Below are 18,004 nucleotides of genomic sequence, written 5' to 3'. Positions count from 1 at the left end.
TGGACAGGATGTGACCTCTGGGCTGGGGCAGGGGTGACGGCTGGGGATCGAGGGCAAGCCCACTTCCAGCCCCTGCAGGGCGACAGCAGAGGCTGGAAGCAGGCTTTGCTCTGTGGCCCCGGGGGCAGGACGAGGAACAATGGCCTCCAGCTGCAGCAGGGGAAACTGAGGCTGGGGTGAGGGGGCAGCAGGGCCTGGGCACAGCTGGCTGCGCAGCCCCTGGCCGCGGGGTGCACCGGGGGCCCCGCGCGGAGCTGGCCCTGGCCAGGTCCCCGCTGTGCCCCGGCTGCCGGGTGCTCGGTCCCAGGCGTGCCGGGCGGGGCCCCCACGTATGGGCAGGCGATTGTGATGCACGGGGTGGGTGGGGCCTGGGTAGCCCCGCCCTTCACACCTGCAGTGGCCTGGCAGGGGCAGTGCTGGCAACACCATGGTGCGCTACATCCACTACCTGCGCCGCTACCGGCGCCGGCGGGCACGGCGCGGGGCACGGTGCGGCCGGCGCCGCCGGGGGCAGGGACGGCGACGGCGCCCGCGGGCAGGTGGGTCCCAGCTTGGCCGCAGCCTGGTGCATCTTGGGGGGAAGGGCCGCATATGCTGGGGGGTGCCCTGGGGTGCGTGTGTGGGGGTCTTTGGCCCATGGGGGGGACAAGTCGTGGGCGCACGGGACACCCGGTCGCCCTGCACTCACTGCCCCGCTCTCCCCCAGCCCGGCGCTGCTCCCACTACCGGCGCAGCGTGATCTTCTGAAGCTGCCACCGAGACCCCAGCGCTGACGCCGCGCCGCCGAGACCCTCCAGCGAAGACCCCCCAGCCGAGACCAGCCCGGGAGCCGCCCTGGCAATAAACCAGCTCCGCGCAGTCAGCTGTGACCGTCCTTGCCCCCCCGGGGCTGCGTCTCCAGAGGGTCCACGGGGGGAAACTGCAGAGGCCGCGGGGCCCAGGCTGGGAGGAGCGGGGGTCGCGGGGCCCAGGCGGGACAGGCAGGATGGCCCCACACATCGCCCCCCGCCCCGTGGCTCTGAGACCCGGCGCCGGAGGGCGCAGCCCGGGCAGGGCAGGGTCCGCCAAGCGTCCCGCGGAGCCCCGCTGGGGCCTGGTCCCCACCCGTCTCCATGCTGGGGTGGGGCGGCCTGGGGTCTGCGGCTTGGGCTCTTGTTTGGGGGGGGCCTTGGGGCCCCTCGTGGCCTCTCCTGGGTGGCTCCCGCACTAGCCGGGGCAGGACAGGCTGTGGGGGTACGGGGGTCCCCACTTCTGTTCCCCCCAGCCCGGGGCAGCAGCCTCCCCCTCCCGGTGCCGCGGGGCAGGGACCCCGGGGGCTGCGCCCATTGCACGCGCCGTCCCCGGGCGGTGAGGGGCGGGGGGTTGCGGGGGGCGCAGTAGCCCCGAGGCGGCGGGGGAGGCAGGGCCCCAGGCACGCGTGGAGCGAGCAGGCGGGAGACGGGGCTGCGGCGGTGGACTTCATGCAGGCGGCCTGGCGAGGTGCTGGGCCGCGGCGGGGTGCCCGTGGGGGCGCGGAGGCCGGGCAGCTTCATCTCCGCCGGCGGTAGTAGTACACCGCGTGCGCCACGACGCCTGCGGGGAGCGGGGGCAGCGCAAGGGTCAGAGCTGCCGTGTGCCGGGTCGCACCTCGGTCCGTGCCCGGCCACACGTGGGGCCTGCGCCCCGCTCCCGCCCCGAGCCCCCGGCCCTGCCCCGGCACCCCTCACCCCGGCGGCCGCCTCGCCGGCCCCGGCTCCCCCTGCGGCGCGTCCGGCTGGCCCGCGGCTGGCAGCGTCTCGCCATCGTGCGCCGCGCCTGCCCCGCGGTGCCGCCTCGGGCTGCCCCTGCCCCGTCTGGGGTGGGGGCAGGCAGGGCCGGGGACCCCCACCCGGGTCACAGCCGCGCGGCCGTGTAAGGGCGGCGTCGCCTGGCAACCCCGGGACATCCCTGGGGCTCTGTGAGCACCCGCAGCCCTGGGGTCGCATGGGGGCTGGAGTAGGGGATTTGTGCACACTGAGCATGGGGTCCCCCCTCTTTCCGCCTCCACTGGTGGCTTGAGCCTTTCCCTGGGGGTTTCCTCCCCTTTCGCTGTTCTCGGCAGCCGTGATCCATCACCTTCCCCAGGTCCCATTGTGCGTCCTGGCTCGGTGTTGGGATCCTGGCGCTGTCCTGATCCATCCCCCACAGTCCCAGACGTGAGCCCCCATGGTTGCGCTTTGTTTGCACCCCCCCGCACACACACCTGGGAGTGCCCCCTGCCCTGGGCTTTGCAGCTGCACCTCGCCAGGTCAGACTCCCCTCTGCGACCCCGAGCCCCCGGGGACCCTGCCAGGAGCCAGGTGCCAGGAGCAGGGCAGGAAGGAGCCTGGGTGTCCCCCCTGCCCGGCCAGGGGTCCTGAGCCAGGGGCCTGGTGGTTTCAGCAAGGCCCTGCCCTGCCCCTCCCCCCGACCTGCTGGGCACAGGGGCAACCCCATGCCCAGCCCGGCCTGCAGCAGCCCCCGGACCCTCTGGGGGAGGCTTAAACCCCCCCAACACATGGAGCAGAAAGAGGGAGTCATGCATCCCCGCCCTCGCAGGTGTGTTGCACACGTGTGCGGGGCCCTGCCTACTGGTCTCACGCCGAGGGCACACGCATCGCCTGTTCTGCAGTCAGTCGGCTCCCTGCTCCCTCTGCCCTCCAGCCAGGCCTTGCTGGTGCACTGCCCACGGCTGCTGCCCGGAGACCTGTCCCGGCTGAGGACCACTGATCTGCGGTAGCGTTAGCAGTGGTCCCGAGCAGCCCCCGAAGGACCAGGGGCCTGGGGCAGCTGCCAGAGCAGGAGAGACTGAAAAGGTCAGGAGCCTTCAGCTGGGGAAGGAGAAGACCGAGAGGGGATAGGACGAGCATCCATACAGTCCTGACAGGTGTGGACCGGGGAACAGGGGCCTGTTGTTCCCCAGGTCCCAGGACAGGGGCACCGCTGAAATGAGCAGGTGACAGGTTTAAAGCCAACGAGAGATGGGAGTTTTCTATGCAAGGTGCAGGGACTGTGTTGCCCCAGGCGGGGCGGGGGCAGGGAGCACAGCCAGGGGCAGCAAGGGGCTGGACACATGGCTGCAGGATGCATCTCTTCATGGCGGTGGAGCAGAACAGGCGGAGACGTTTCCTCCGGCATCTCTCACCCCATAATGTGGGATGCCAGGGAGGGCGCTGAATGGGGGTGGGTCACTTGAGAGATCCGGTTCAGCGCTCTCCCGCTATAGCAGCCACCCCTGCTGCAGTCAGAGACAGGCCATGGGGCCAGCGGGACCATTAGTCAGACCCAGTCTGGCCTGGTGGCTGCTCTTATAAGACACAAAACCCTTCTCGTTAACCTCTGCCCCCCCACCTCCCTTCTTCCTCCCTTCCGAGGGTTGCTGTGAGCCATTTCTGGGCACTACGGGTTAATGATAACACTTCTGATCCTTCCCACCCCAAAAGATGCCCCCAGGTGTTGCAGTGCCTGGCAGGTCCTGGAAGCAGAGCAGCGTCTGGGCTGTGGCAGGTGCAAAGCAAATTGCTCCCTGACAGAACAGGCAAGAACGTGCTCCCAGAGGGCGCGTTCTTGGGCAAGCCCAGCCTCTGCCCGGCTGCCTGCAGGGACCTCTGCGTGCATACAGGACAAGCTGAGAGCTGCTGGCCGCAGCGAGACATTTGGGGCGCGGGGCAGGTGCCGGATGTCTTGTGCAACCAGCTGGGAATCCTCCAGCTGTGCCGATCGCGGGGGCCGGGCCGGCTGGGGTTGGACCCCCGGGTGACAGCCCGCGGGAGCAGAGCCCTGAGACAGGGGAGTGGGAGCAGGCGGGTCAGGGGGCTGAGGTCTGTTAGCACCCGTCAGCCTGAATAGGGCCATGAGCCACGGTGGAGCCACGGTGGAGTCAGGACCCAGCATTTCCCAAGCAAAGGGTTTGAGGCTGGAGACCAGGACAAGGAGAAACTAGATGTAAGGGTAGAGTTGCACCTTATAGACTAACCAAAGCAGATGTCTATCTCTATATGTCTTTATAGCTGTATATCTATATATCTGTGTATCTATACCTACCTAGATAGATCAATAGATAGAACTATCTACCTATCTAGAAATCTATGTAGCCACATCAGTCTCTCTGTATATACTAGTATCTATCTATCTATGACTCAAGATAAGACTTCAGAGCCCCTGTTTAAGCTGTAGGCAACTCCATCTGGTTAGCAGGTGATTTCTTGTCCTGCGATTCCCCATTCAAATCGGTGCTTAAAGGTTTGCTACCTGCGAACAGCCGCCCGCCCGCATGTCAGCGACGGGGCATCTGGGGGACATGACCATGTCTGCCCCAGGCCTGTGTGGCTTTCTGCAGCTGATGTCAGAGCGGTGACCATTCGCTCTGTCACGGAGAGATCACGCGGTCTGCCCTGTGCACGTAGCAGAGGGGTGCCGTGAGCAGGTGATGGGGCCTGGACACGTGCTTGGAGGAAAGGGGCATCAGTGGCCCTGGGGCAGGGAGCGGAGGGCACGGGCTTGGCATTACTGTCCTAGCCCCGGAGGTCTGGAGCAGCCTGCCATCAGAGGTGGTTCCAGCACCTACACTGAACGCCTTCAAGAGCAAATGGGATGCTTATCTTGCTGGGATCCTGTGACCCCAGCTGACTTCCTGCGCTTTGGGCGGGGGCTGGACTCGATCTTCCGAGGTCCCTTCCAGCCCTGGTGTCTATGAAACCTATGAAATGTGATGGTAGCATTAAGACACAGGTGTAATGGGGATACAAAAGAGGGAGATTTACAGTATATGAAGTTTAGCACATGTTTAATGTTTCAGGAATGATAAAAAAAATTTGAGATGTATTGTGTAGGCTTACTGCCTTATTTTAATTGCAAGAATCGCTAACGGTATTCTTACTTGAGGCTATTGGCATGGCCTGTATTTTTGTTGTAGAAGTTTACCATAGTGTATGTACGATGTAAAATGTGTATTTAAAAGAAAAAGTCAAGCAAGAGACTACATGACCACTAAACAAAAACATCATTCCTTTCGTGTTATTATACGTGTATGGCGATCCCATGCAGCTGAGTCATTTTCCCTAAGGCAGTTGTTTTATTCCGGTTTGTGTGTCGCAAAACTGAGTAGCTGATTTTGACATCACGTGTTGTGCTTTATTTATTAATGCACTGTGTAAACATTTAATGGGTGTATTTATTAATGCTCTTTAATACATTCATGTTTATAATGGGGTGTGGGGGGCCTCCAATTTTCTGTTTGCCCAGGGCCCCGATAAATCTTAATCTGCCTCTGTTGGCAGCCCATCCATGCAGGCAGCTGGCGCTGTTAGGTCACCAAGCCCGTTAGGGTGAGCAGGGCCCACTGGGGGTGAATTAGGCTGCTTGCCCCCACCTCTCGCTGGGGAGCTGGTAACTGCCCCCAGTCTCTCCATGAGACTGGGCTGAGAATGATGGAGGGCTGGCACCTGAGCTCCTGGCTCCTTGAAACCCGTTTGAGACTGGATTTGACCATGTGGCCGGCCCTGAATGCACCTGGCTGGGATAACCGAGGGAGCCTTCAGACCCTGCTCAGCTGTGAGAGCTTCCCCAGTGGCGCAGGCATGTCTCTAAGCCCTGAGTTTGGAGGGGCTGAGCCCTCACAGCAGGAACGTTTGCCGAACCCGGGGACCGGCAGGGACCTCCGTGCACATGGTTCAGGCTTGCCCCAGCGCTCTGATGCCAGCCCGGACAGACACCGTCCGGCCTCTCCCGTAGCTAACTGTGGCCCTGTTATACATGACGTGCTAGACCCCATGGCGTCTCCCTGCTGGCGCAGAGGCTGCCGTGCTATTTTCATCGCAGCCGCTTAACAATTCAGCTGATAATTATTTCTAAATCTTGATGATCTTTGGCAATTTCTGATTTCCAATTACACCCACATTGTCTGCAGCAAGTGGAAGAGGAAACATTCTTTCCCTTCCATAAATTAGAATACATTTCCTGCTTTCCTCTTCTGGTGCCATATTCCAGGGCGCATTAAGCTGATTATCAAAAGTCTGTGGATAGTCCCTCTTGTCATTAGAGACAATTCGTGCTCTATTACATGCTCAGCACAAAGCAGGGATTAGAGTGATGCTTGTACATTGCTCAGCCTGGTGGAGCTTTGCACCAGTCCCAGCCCGGGCAGGCGATAGGGAACAGGAGCAGGCTGTGAAATGGCTTCTCAGTGGGCGCATCTAGACGAGACACTTAACTGCGCATTAGCATAGTTTATTGTGCAGTAAGCACGTGCGTCTACACGTGCACATGCTTACTTCACAGTAATTTCCCTAACACCAAGTAAATTTGCTGCAAATGCAAGTAGCAAATTTATTCATCATTAGTAACGGCGCCATAGCTTGTGCAGGTGACTGACCAGGAGCAAATCTGTGCCCTATCAGCTGTCCTCCAGGGGTGGGACTTGCCTCCTACCCTGGCAGCAGGGAGCTCCAAACCCCCCACTCCAAGATCCTGACTTCAGAGCAGGGCTGGGAGTTTGTTCCCAGACCCCGCTCTGCAATTGCAGACCAGGGGCTGGGAACCAGCTCCCCAGCCCCCACTACACAATTGAAGCAGGGGCTGGAGCTCCTTGCATGGGGACAGTTCCCTGGGCAGACTGGAGTGCCCCTGGCCAGGACAGTTCCCAGCCAACCCCAGGGTGCATGGGGAAGCACGTGCAGCTTGGAGGAGGCTGGGGACTAACCTGGGACAGTCCCCAGCCAGCTCTGGGTTACACATGCAGACTTCCCTGCGCAGCCCAGGGCTAGCGGGGAACTGTCCAGGTCGGGGCAGGTCCCAGCCCTGTGCCCCATCAGGTGATCAAGGCATGGGGCTTGAAAACAGCTACAGGGGTGGGGTAGATCCCAGGCCTCTTCCCCAATCCACTAATGGGGCAGATAGCAGTGAGCTAGGTGCTAGCTGCCCCACTGGTGGGTGGGGCAGGGGGCTGGGACCTCCCTCTCCCCTGCAGCTCTTTCCAAGCCCCCTGCCCCTGATCGTGGAGCCAGGGCCAGGAGCTCTCTGCTGCTGGAGCATGGGGACACTGTCTTTGCTCCCCCAACCCTCCTGGCCCAGTGCTTCCTGCTAGCCCCTGGGCTAGCACCGGCGGGGGGGGAGGGCTGGAGCTCCCCCCATTGGCGGCAGGGGCCTATTTCAGGGCTGCAGGGAACTGGGAACAAATTTTTTCCCTAATCCTCACATGTGTAGATACCTATCCAAAAACCCTGCACAGTAAATCTAGGCTGGAGTAAATGCGTGTGTAGACACACCCAGTGAGAAACACACAGAACCTGATGAAAGCTTCAAGTTGCTGAAAACTGAAAAAAACTGCAATTCTAAATGATACCTTTATCAACATAATCATTAATAATATTTATAATATCAGTTATGATAAGATTTCATATAGGAGTATTATTGAGGATGACAAAATGCCAATAGTAATAAAGGTTTCATTTAGGATTATTATTGATGGTGATAATAATTATATTAATAGTAATATTATTACGATATGTTATTAGATATTAGTTTTATGTATATTATGTGTTATGTCATCTTATATGCATTATGGAATAGTGTATATAACACATTATGTAGCATTGCATATATATAACATTGCACCAGGGATCCGTGGGCGCATGGAAAGACCACAGCTGCAAATTCAAGTCCTGGGACATGCAGGGAAAGGCGGGAGCTCCCGAGCCTGGGAACGGGGGGAGGACTTTCTTCTGGGAGCGTTTTCAGCTGGAAAACGCCGACTCCGGAGGTCCTGAAGGACGCGGCAGCAGTGTCTGGGCTCTCATAAGGATCCCCGAACGGTGGGGCTGGCAGGGGCCTTGGGGGCTGGCAGAGGCTCACATGTGGCCCAGCCCCTGCGGCACCAGCAGTGGCACTTGTGGGACCACGCTGCTCTTGCCCTGTTCTCTCTTGGGTCATAGTCAGGGTGTACCTGTGCTGCAGCTGCTGGTGCTGGGGGGCTGTGTGTTTCCTTGCAGGCCTTGATGCCACACAGAAACTGGCCACAAGGCTCCGTTTTGGAGCAAAACCTCGGCCAGGCAGATCTCGACAGAGTCCGTGCACTCACGCGCCATCCCAGGGGCTGCAAGAGGTCAGCCCTGGATGCTGGGGGTGAGCCACAGATATAACTCACAACTGCTTGTGTCCCTGAGCCTAGTCATATCCCAGGACGCAAGAGTTGTGGGCCTGGCAGGGACCTGCGGGGTCACATCCAGTCCCGCCCTGCCTGAGGCAGGTTCAGCCCTGTCCAAACCAGCCCAGACAAACCCCGTGTCTGACCTCAGAGCCACACGACAGTCGCCCTGACACAGCCCCAGGCATCACCCCTGCCCCTGGGATGCAGGGGGGCTGTGGCTGCCAATGTCCTGCCCCCGCGATGGTCCAGAAACGGTGCCAGGGATGCCGTTGGGATAAAGGCAGCCGAGGTGTTGACCGCGAGGCGTTGCTCTGCTGGTCTCTGATCACAGCCGCTGGAGTCTCAGACGCTTTGATCAGTGCTTGGATCATGCACGAGTGCAGCCAGCGACGTGCGCCGGGGGTGGCCTCGCTGGGGGAGGCGCGCGCAGGCTGAGGCCACCTCCGGCCGCCCAGCCTGGGGCGAACGCATGAGCTCCTCCGGCTGCTGGCACCGATTCCCCTGATGGGGGTTGCGGGGAGGGAAGATGCCCAGGACCCCAGGGGTGCTGGGCTACCCCATAGGACATCCAGCGTCCCTCTATGAAACCTGTGCCTTTCCAGCAGGCCAGGCGGGGGGTGGGATGCCCCGAGTCTCTGGGTCGTGGGTTTCCTTTCCTGGCCCCCCCTGTGACATCAATGCCAGCGTGACACAATGGCAGGCCTCTGCATGCCGGGGACATCCCTGCAGCTGGGCTGGACTGGGCAGCTCACGGTGGGATGAGCAGCCGTGGCTGGAGCGCAGGGGCCGAGCGGGAGGTGAGTGCCGGCCTCCTGGCCCCCTCTCCAGGGCCCTGGCCGGGAATCTGGGAGATCCTGGAAACCCCAGGATGGTTAGTCCCTGGTTACGACACGCGCACACGTGCGTGTCACGTGAAGCCTGCAGCCTGCCCCACTGAAGTGCACGGGGTGGAGGCGGGGTGAGCGGTGGAGGCACTTCTGGGCTTTTGCAGGGGACCGTTGCTGCAGAGCAAGGGGTAGCGGGGGCTTCTGGCCTGTAGCATGGCTCGGGGTGGGGGAGCTGGGCATGAGCCCTGACACCAGTGCATGGGGGGGCTGGACTGGGCGTGGGGCTGGGGGCAGTGGGTCTGGAGGAAGTGTGAGGGCAGCCAGCAGCTCAGGGCTTGAGGGATCAGTTGGCGGGGTCCCCCTCCCGTGTTTTTAGCCGCTGACCCTGCTCATCCCGGCTGGACGTGCAATGGAGGGCAACCGTAGGGGCTCTGTTAACCCTCAGGCAAGTGGCTGAACCCACCTCGCCCCCAGCAGCTGGGGCGCAAACCTGGCCCATTAGACTCTGCCCGTGGCTGAAGCCCCTGAGCGGCCACCTGGGGGGGCACGGCCCCAGCCCCAGAGCTGAGCAGGGCTCTGGGGGCTGCCGCTCCGGGGGGCGGGGACATGAAGACGACAAGCACCGGCTCGGCTGCCGACCAGGCCCCCTGCTCCCGGAGTCCGAGCCTGTGTCTCGGTGCAGGCGGTGCCCCCGGCAGCTCTGTCTCCCTGCTCCCGGGGCCAGCCCCGGGCTCTCGCGCGGGAGGCGGCAGGCCCCCCACTCCCAGCTGCGCTCCTGCCGGCTGTGCGGGCACCTGGGCGGCTGGATCGTGGCCCTCGGGGTGGCTGGGCAGGGGGACCCAGGGCCGAGGACCCGGCTGGGTGGACACTAGGACAGCAGCAGCCTGGGGCCGCGCTGGCCTGCAGCCGGGGCAGCTCTGTGGTGGGGCACGAGCCCGGAGCAGCTTGCTCTCGGGTGCCCGATCCCACCCGCACCCCCTTGCACGCCTGGCCCGCGGGCTCTCGCAGGGGTGCGTTGCACACTCAGCGTGCCCTGAGCAGGCTCCGCTCACAGACGTGAGACCTGCCGGGTCCCGCGTGAGACCCAGGTCCATCATGCCCAGTCCCCGCGGGGTCTGGGCAGGGTTTCCCCGTTCTCTCTCCTTCTGGAGACGCGGGGGCCAGAGCTGGCCGCCCCAGGGATGGGTCGAGGGGCCTGATGCTACGCCGCGCCCTGCTCCGGGGACCCCTCTGTGGCAAGGCTGAGAGCAGCTGTGGGGCAGCCCCGTGGGGGCACAGTCTGGGGGTCGAGGGTGGATCGGGGTTGCCCCCGGCCTGCCCCACCTCGGCCCGGCCTGTCCTGTCTCCGCAGGGAGAGTCCCGGGGCCGAGGCGATGCTGCTGCCGGTGTCCGCGCCCTTCGCCTGGGACGTGCCCCGCAGCGCCCAGGCCGTGGTACGTGGCCTGTCGTGGGGCCTGTGCCTCGTGGCCTCCCTGCTGCACGTGGTGGTGCTGACCCATGCCCTCTACCACCTGCTGGTCTTCTGCCTGCTGCCCGGCGTGGCCCTCTATGAGCACGTGCTCCCGGCCGTGCTGCGGTTTTTGGAAGCCCTGGAGCCGGCCGCGGACGTCTTCTTCCAGGACGTGCTGCGGGCGCTGGGCGTCTTCCTCGCCTCCCTGCTGGTGCCCGGGTCCCTCTTCTTCTTCCTGAAGCTCGTGCTGCTGCCCCTGTCCCACCACCTGGCGCGGCTCCTCTTCTGAGCGGGGCCCGGCGCCAGCAAGGCTGGGGGAATAAACACGGCAGCTGCCGGCGGGGCATCACGGACTCTGTCGATGGCACGGAGCAGCGGCCCTGTGCGGGCATCCTGGCCCCGGGAGGCAACCCGGGGTCACCCTGGCCCGCTTCCCTGTGCCCCTCAGCAGCCCACCATCCGCCTGTGTGGGGCACGGACGTTGCAGAGACTGATGGCATCCCCGTGGATGGTCCCCAGGTGCTGGGTTCCCAACCCTGGCTTATCTGCACAACCCCCCAGCTCCATCTGAGCCGGCCCAGGGCTCATCAGTACCCTGGACTGCAGCCCCAGATGCAGCTGCTGTCGCCTCTCTGGGCATCTCTGCCGGGGCCAAACCCCTGCACCCCACGGAGGAAGTTCTCCCTGCCTCACAGCCCACCTCAGTCTTTCTAGTTGCAGTTTGAAGCCCATTATTGCCTGGCACAGAGACCAGCTGAACCCCTGCCTTATACTGGCTTGAAGAGCCCCACTTCTCTCATGGGTTTCCCAGAGCGCTGGTCGCTCCTTGCTGGCCTCTTCCCATGTTGTCTGGGTCTTGGCTGAAGTCTGGGGCTTTCGCCTGGTTGCAGGACCCTGGGGGAGGTCTCGGCTGTGCGGGATGGAGGTGGGGAACGCCTTCCTGGGGACTGAATTCAAGGGGGGGCAGGCCCAGCGGGGTGCACTCCCCTTTCATTCCCGCTGCACCCACAGTTTAACGCCACGTGCCCGGCAGGCGCAGTGGCATTTCTATCCAGACAGTGTAGGAGTCACTTCACTTCACGGCTTATTATAATCTACCTGGTTCCTTCTAAACTCTCCACTCCACCGGTGTGAATGAACCTCTCTCCTTCTTAATGGTCTTGATGTTCCTCCAGCAGGCCTTTCTCCTGCCTTGCTGCTGTCTGCGAGCTGCTCCTGGTCATGGAGCTCCTATCTCCCAGCCCTGCAGACAGGTTTGAACTCCAGCTAAAAATATGAACTCAGGTGCGGAAATGTTAACTCCGGTGAGCATGAACTCAGGGGTGCCAGTAACTTTCAGGGAAGCACTGGATATGCTGCCCAGATGCTCAAGAGGGCAAGATATTGTTTTACAACATCTGTTTTGAACCTAAAGGAATCTCCTGAGGTTCAACAAGGACAAGAGCAAAGTGCTGCACTGAGGAGGAAGCGATCCCCTGCACCGGGGCAGGCTGGGGGGACGGGCTGGGCAGCAGCTCTGCACAAAAGGACGTGGGGGTGACGGGGCGAGAAGCTGGACAGGAGCCGGCAGTGCACTCTTGGTACAAGCAGGCGACCGGCATCCTGGGCTGCACTGGGAGGAGCGTTGCAGCAGGTTGAGGGCAGTGATTGCTCCCCTCTGTTCGGCACTGGGGAGGCCACATCTGGAGTCCTGTGTCCAGCTATGGGCCCCCCCTGCAGAAAGGACGTGGACACATTGGAGAGAGTCCAGCGAAGGGCAATGAAAATCGTTGGGGACCTGGGGGACAGGACTTGTGGAGAAAGGCTGTGGGAACTGGGCTGATTTAATCTGGAGAAGAGAAGACCGAGGGGGATTGAACAGCAGCCGTCACCTCCCCGCAGGGCGGCTGCAAAGAGGACGGAGCTGGGCTGGTCTCAGTCGGGGCAGACAACAGGACAAGGAGCAATGGGCTCAAGCTGCAGCAAGGGAAGGTGAGGTTGGATATTAGAAAGAACTTTCTCACTGGGAAGGTGGTGAAGCACTGGACCAGGCTGCGCAGAGAGATGGTGGCCTCTCCATCCCTGGAGGTGCTGAAGACCCAGGTAGACAAAGCCTTGCCTGGGATGATGCAGTTGGGGCTGGTCTTGCTTGGAGCAGGGGCCTGGACTAGGTGTGACCTCCTGAGCTCCCTCCCAGCCCTCACTGTCTGTGATTCTAGGATTTAATCCAAATGAGGTCAGGACTAAAGGAACGGCAGCTTTTGTGTATTTTGCCTGATGTGTTGTTTAATACATAAAGGATGACACAGAAAAGTAACACACGTTCTCATACAGTTAGATTAGTTTTCACTTCATTCGTAAACAATAATCCAGCCCTGGGCCGCAGCATATTAGTAGAGCGCCTGGTTTCTTCTTACCTGGTGAAAAATACCAATATGGGATGATGCACCTCACCATCTGCACCCCCACTTTTCAAAATCCTAGATCCATCCAGGCCTGCAGCAGTATGGCCTAAGCTCCTGTGGGTTTTACTTGTAATAATTCACGGATGATTCATACAGTTCTGGAGCCGCGGGGCAGGCAGGGAGCTGTGGGGTCACATCTAGTCCAAGCCCCGCCCGAGGCAGGATCAGCCCCGTCCAAACCAGCCCAGACAAACTCAGTGTCTGACCTCGGAGCTGCACAACACAGTCACCCCGACACAGCCCCAGGCATCGCCCCCGCCCCCAGGGTGCAGGGGGGCCGCGGCCGCCAACGTCCTGCTGCAGCCGGGGGGTCGCGGGCGCTGCGGCGAGCCCAGGCCCAGGCCGTGCCCCCTGCAGAGGAAGGGAAACCCCCCAGTCTGGACCAGTGTGAGCACGGGGGCAATCCCTTCCTGCCCCAGGGCAGCGTGGACTGGACGCTGCGGGGTTGGTGCCAGCAGGAGCAGTGGCGCGGCCCAGTCAGGCAGCTTGTGGTCCACGCTCCCCCGCAGCACCGTGCATCTGTGCACGGGTCCTTGCTGGACCCCCCAGGGCATCAGTGCCCGCACGCGGACACACCCGCCTGCCTTGCACACCCAGGCGGGGTCCTGGGAGCGGGCCCCCCGGGTCCTGCCCCCCGCAGGGCCGAGGCGCCCGCGTTCCACGCGCGGTTTGTGACATCACAAGGGCGCCCGGGGCTGCCCAGCCCGGCGGCCGTGATGCCGTGGGGCAGGCGCCGCTCGCACGCGCGGGCAGGGCGAGCCGAGGCTGGGCACGGGCAGGGGCGCGTGCAGGGGCGCGGAGCAATGCGCGGCTGATGCCCGGTCTGCACAGCAGGTAGGGGCCCGGTGCCCGCGGCCGCGTCTCTTGCTGGCCAGGCGGGGCCGGGGTCCCCGAAGGGCCCTTCATCTGGGGCCTGCTGTTGTAGGCGGGGAGGGTCCTCCAGCGGCTCGGAGGGCTGCGGGAGGGGCCCGATGTGGCAGCTGAGCGGGCGAAGGGGGTTATCCCCCCCGCACGGCACATGGGGCCGATGCTGTGCTGGGCAGCGACATCGCCCCGGGGCTGGCGAGCCAGGGCCTGGCACCGCGGTGCGCAGGGCAGGCGGGCAGAGCGCCAGGGACGCCGCTCCACGTCCCCGGGCTGCCAGCTGGGCTGCCCATCTCTCCTCGCCCGGCTCGCGCCCGGCCGCTCCGGGCACGGGCCGCTCCCCCGGTCCGCGCTCGGGCCCCCGTGCCCTCAGCCGCTGCCCCTGCCCCCCAGGAGAGCGCGACCAGCGGAGCCGGCGCCATGCGTGCAGCGGCACAGAGCCTGCTGCGGGGCCTGCGCAGGATCGTCTCCTTCGTGGTCACCGTCCTCTTCTGCGACCTCCTCCTGCGCCTGGGGCTGCTCCTGCTCTTCTTCCTCTGCCTCCCGCTCTTCGTGGCCTACGACCACCTGCTGCCGGCTGCTGTGGCCTTCCTGCGGGCCACGGTGCCCCTAGTCGACGCCTTCGCCAACCGCCTCCTGCCCGCGGCCGCCGCCTTCCTCCTCTCCCTCCTGCCGCCCCTCGTCCTCTTCTTCGGCCTCAAGCACCTCCTGCTGCCGCTCGGCCTCCAGCTCCTCCAGCTCCTCTGGTGAGGGCCCCTGCTCAATACAGCGCCGGCACTGCACAGCTCCGCGTCCTCCTTCGCGCCTGCCCCTCTCCCCTGCCCGGCGGGGCCTGGGGCGGCCAGCGCTGCCGGCCTCCTGCAAACCCGCCGCAGCGTCTCCCATAATCACAGATGGGCTAGAGCTGGCGGGGGCCCCCGAGGGCACTGCACCCGGATCACCCCCCGGGCCCGTCCAGCCTCCTCCCGCGATGGAGAGCAGCCCCGGGGCCGGAGCCGGTGAAGGCAGGCTGCTGTATTTTCTGACAAACAACACACAACTTTTCCCCCCGCCCAAACTGGCCCCCGATATTTGGGTGTTTACGTCAAGTAGGGAAGCTGATTTTCTGCCTGGGAGTCCTGCTCCACCTCAGGCAGCTGAGCGTATCAATGGATGTAATGGCTCCTTGTTCTTCGCTCCAGAGCTACTTATCATCTCCTCTTGTTTCTCCTTCACGACTCAGGCTAACTTTTCTGAAGGCAGTTTATCTGTCTGCCAGCTGCTCCTGTTTTATAACCTTGGAGACGCTTTAGCTCTTTTCAGAATCATAGCTCCCCGCTGGAGACCAGGCTTCAGCAGCAGCTAGGGGTTCAGCTCGAGTTAAGCCAAAAAGGGAGGATGAGCGAGCTGAAAATTTGGCTCTGTGCCTGATCTCAATGGGGAAAATCTCGTCCCCTTCCCCTCTTCATTTTGCCTGTCAAAAGCAAGGTGTGTGTTATATTCCAGGGAGGGTTGTATGCCAAAAAATGTGGCATATGGCCCCCAGCTAGCCCTGGCTACTGCATGAGCTGGGTTGCCAGGGTCCTAATGCCCCCAAACTGCTCCCGTGGCCAGGCAGGCGCTCCACTGCCGGGAGTCTCCGGCTGGCCTGCTCCTGCCTCCTGATCCCTGGCGCCCAGCCCCTGGGTCTGGCTTGCCGGCCGCCCGCCTTTGTCCTGCATCCCGGTTCCTTCTGCAGGCCGCAGCTCGGACGCCCGCAGCCCAGCCCCACGCGCCCGCAGCTGCCTGCCCCCGGCCCCCACCTCGTAACTTCGTGCTGGCTCTGCCCAAGGCGACTGCCTAGTCCCTGCCCGTCTGTTTTAGGCCCCGCTCCTGTCCCCGTCGTGCCCCAACCGCCCCGTGCTCCCCCGTGGAGCCTGGTCACCACCTCTGTGCCCCCAACAAGGCTTTGCGGAAACCACCTCTACAAACTCCCAGGATGAGGCTGGAGATCTCACCCTCATCAGGCCACCCGCATCTGCCTGGGCTCAGCACTGGGGGCTCGGAGCGGGGTGCAGGGAAGAAGGGCCGATGTGGGGGGGAGATGATGGAGGTCCGTGCAGTCCTGAAGGGCGCAGGGCAAGGGAACAAGGGCTCGTTGCGCCCCAAGCCTCAGGACACCAGAACCAGGGGGCACGGCTGAAGCGAGCAGGAGACAGGTTTAAAATCAACAAGCGACAGGACTTTTCTATGCAACGCGCGGTGAATTCATTGCCCCAGGAGAGGTGGGGGCAGAGAGCTCAGCAGGGGCTGGACACGGGTCTGGAGGATGCATCTGCTCGTGGCTGTGGAGCAGAACAAGTGGAGACGTTTCCTCTGGCATCTCGCGCCCCGTAACGGGGGGTGCCAGGCAGGGCGGATCCCGGTTCAGCGCTCCCCCGCTATAGCACCCACCCCCGCTGCCGCCCGAGACGGGCATGGGGCCAGCGGGACCATTAGTCCGACCCAGTCTGGTCCGGCTGCTGCTCAGGAGACACAAAACCCTCCTTGCTGTAACCTGACTCGTAAAGGCAAGGCATGTGCTACATCCCGGGGCGTGTTGTACGATAGAAACGATGGCCGGTCACCCCCAGCTGGTCCTGGCTACCTTCTGGGGGGGCTGGGGGAAGTTTAAAGGTTTATACGGACCACTGCTCTGCCCCGGCTGATGCTCTTCTGGTTTAAAATGGACCCATTTGGGAAAGCTCAGAGACAAGAGGCTGCAAAGACCAAACCTGACTCAGGCCACAAGAAACCCCAAACAAACCCCAACTTTTTTTCCAGTTCTGACCCAGTGAAACTGCCCTGCGCAAGGGAGGAGGCGGGGGAGACCCTGGCAGGTCCTGGGCCGCCCTGAGCTCTGCGTCCTCTTTGCTTTGCCAGGAGGTTACGAAGCATTGGCTGCTCCTCGCCCAGCCCCTTGCCGAAGCCCGAGCCTCTGAAGCGTCTTGCTGGGAGCAGCAAAAACCACCAGCCCTTTTCTTGTCTGGTTTTTCCCTCTGCTGGAAGCTGCTAGCAATGCGGCCAGGACCCGCCGCTTTCAGGAGGACTCACGTTTGAGTTTGGGGGCAAATCTCTCGTTCCCCTGCAGCCTCTTGCCCTGGGAGGGCGATGCCCGGGGTCCGGCGGGGCAGGTCGCGTCTCCCCAGAGAGGCTTTGAGACCGCGGCGCCTACAAGGCTTGTGCTCGGTGACCGGACCTGGCTTTGGCTCCAGGAGAAGAGCTCGGCCCAGGGGGTCGGGGACGCTCCTCTGTCCCGGGGGGCAGGTGGGAGGGGACGCCTTGCTCTGAGCCCACGGGATTGCCTTTAACCCGCTCCCACGTCCCCCGGGAACCTGCTAATGCCAGCCCCGGGGTTATTTAGTGCCAGGGCCTGGGAGGGCAGTGCCCTTGGTTGGAGGCAGGATCCAGCCAAGGGCTTGGCCTCGAGTGCTTCGGGAACCTGCACCCCGGGTGCTTGCCCGAGTCCTGCAGCTGGAAATGGCTGTTAAATAGTCAGAGGTCAGAGCCCCGGAGCCGCGGGCGGGCAGGGACCTGCAGGGTCACATCCAGTCCAAGCCTGGCCTGAGGCAGGACCAGCCCCATCCAACCCCCCCAGACAAACCCTGTGTCCGGCCTCGGAGCCACACGACACAGTCGCCCAGACACTGCCCCCACCCCCAGATAAAGGGGGGCCGCGGGTGCCGGGGTGGGGGGGCATGGGCGCTGCAGTGACCACAGGCCCAGGCCGGGCCCCCGCTGCCGAGGAAGGGGAAACCTCCAGTCTGCACCAGTCTGAGCAGGGGGAAATCTCTTCCCACCCCAGTGCAGCATGGGGCTGAGCCTGAGCGCGGGGGCCAGACCCCCCAGCCAGGACCCCACGGGGTTGGTGCCGGCAGCATTGGCGCAGCCCAGCCCCAGCCCCAGCCCCAGCCCCAGCCCCAGCCCCAGCTGCAGCAGGGCCTCGGGGGAAGGATTAAGCCCCCTGAAACAAGAGACGGGACTTTTCTCTTGCTGTCTTGTTCGCAGCATCATCTTGCTGCTGGGGACAGCGCATGTTATAACTGAGGAAATACGGTCACATCAGCGTCAAGGCGGGCTGGGGGCGACGAGGGGGAGCGCAGTGAGCCTGCTGGGCTCTGCAGGTGCTGCTTCAAGGCACGATCTTCCCTGCTTTGTTCCGCCTTTCACTAACAAGGCGCGTACCGTCTACACGGGGTGTGTTGTGTGCTCGGAAATACGGTGCGCACAGGGCTCGGGCTCCCGTCTCCTCCAGAGCCCAGCATGAGGCAGGAGGGGC

This window comes from Crocodylus siamensis, chromosome 2 (genome assembly GCF_052110815.1).
Source record: "Crocodylus siamensis isolate JL-2025a chromosome 2, ASM5211081v1, whole genome shotgun sequence".
Classification (NCBI taxonomy): Eukaryota; Metazoa; Chordata; order Crocodylia; family Crocodylidae; genus Crocodylus; species Crocodylus siamensis.
This window is presented reverse-complemented; position numbering follows the sequence as displayed.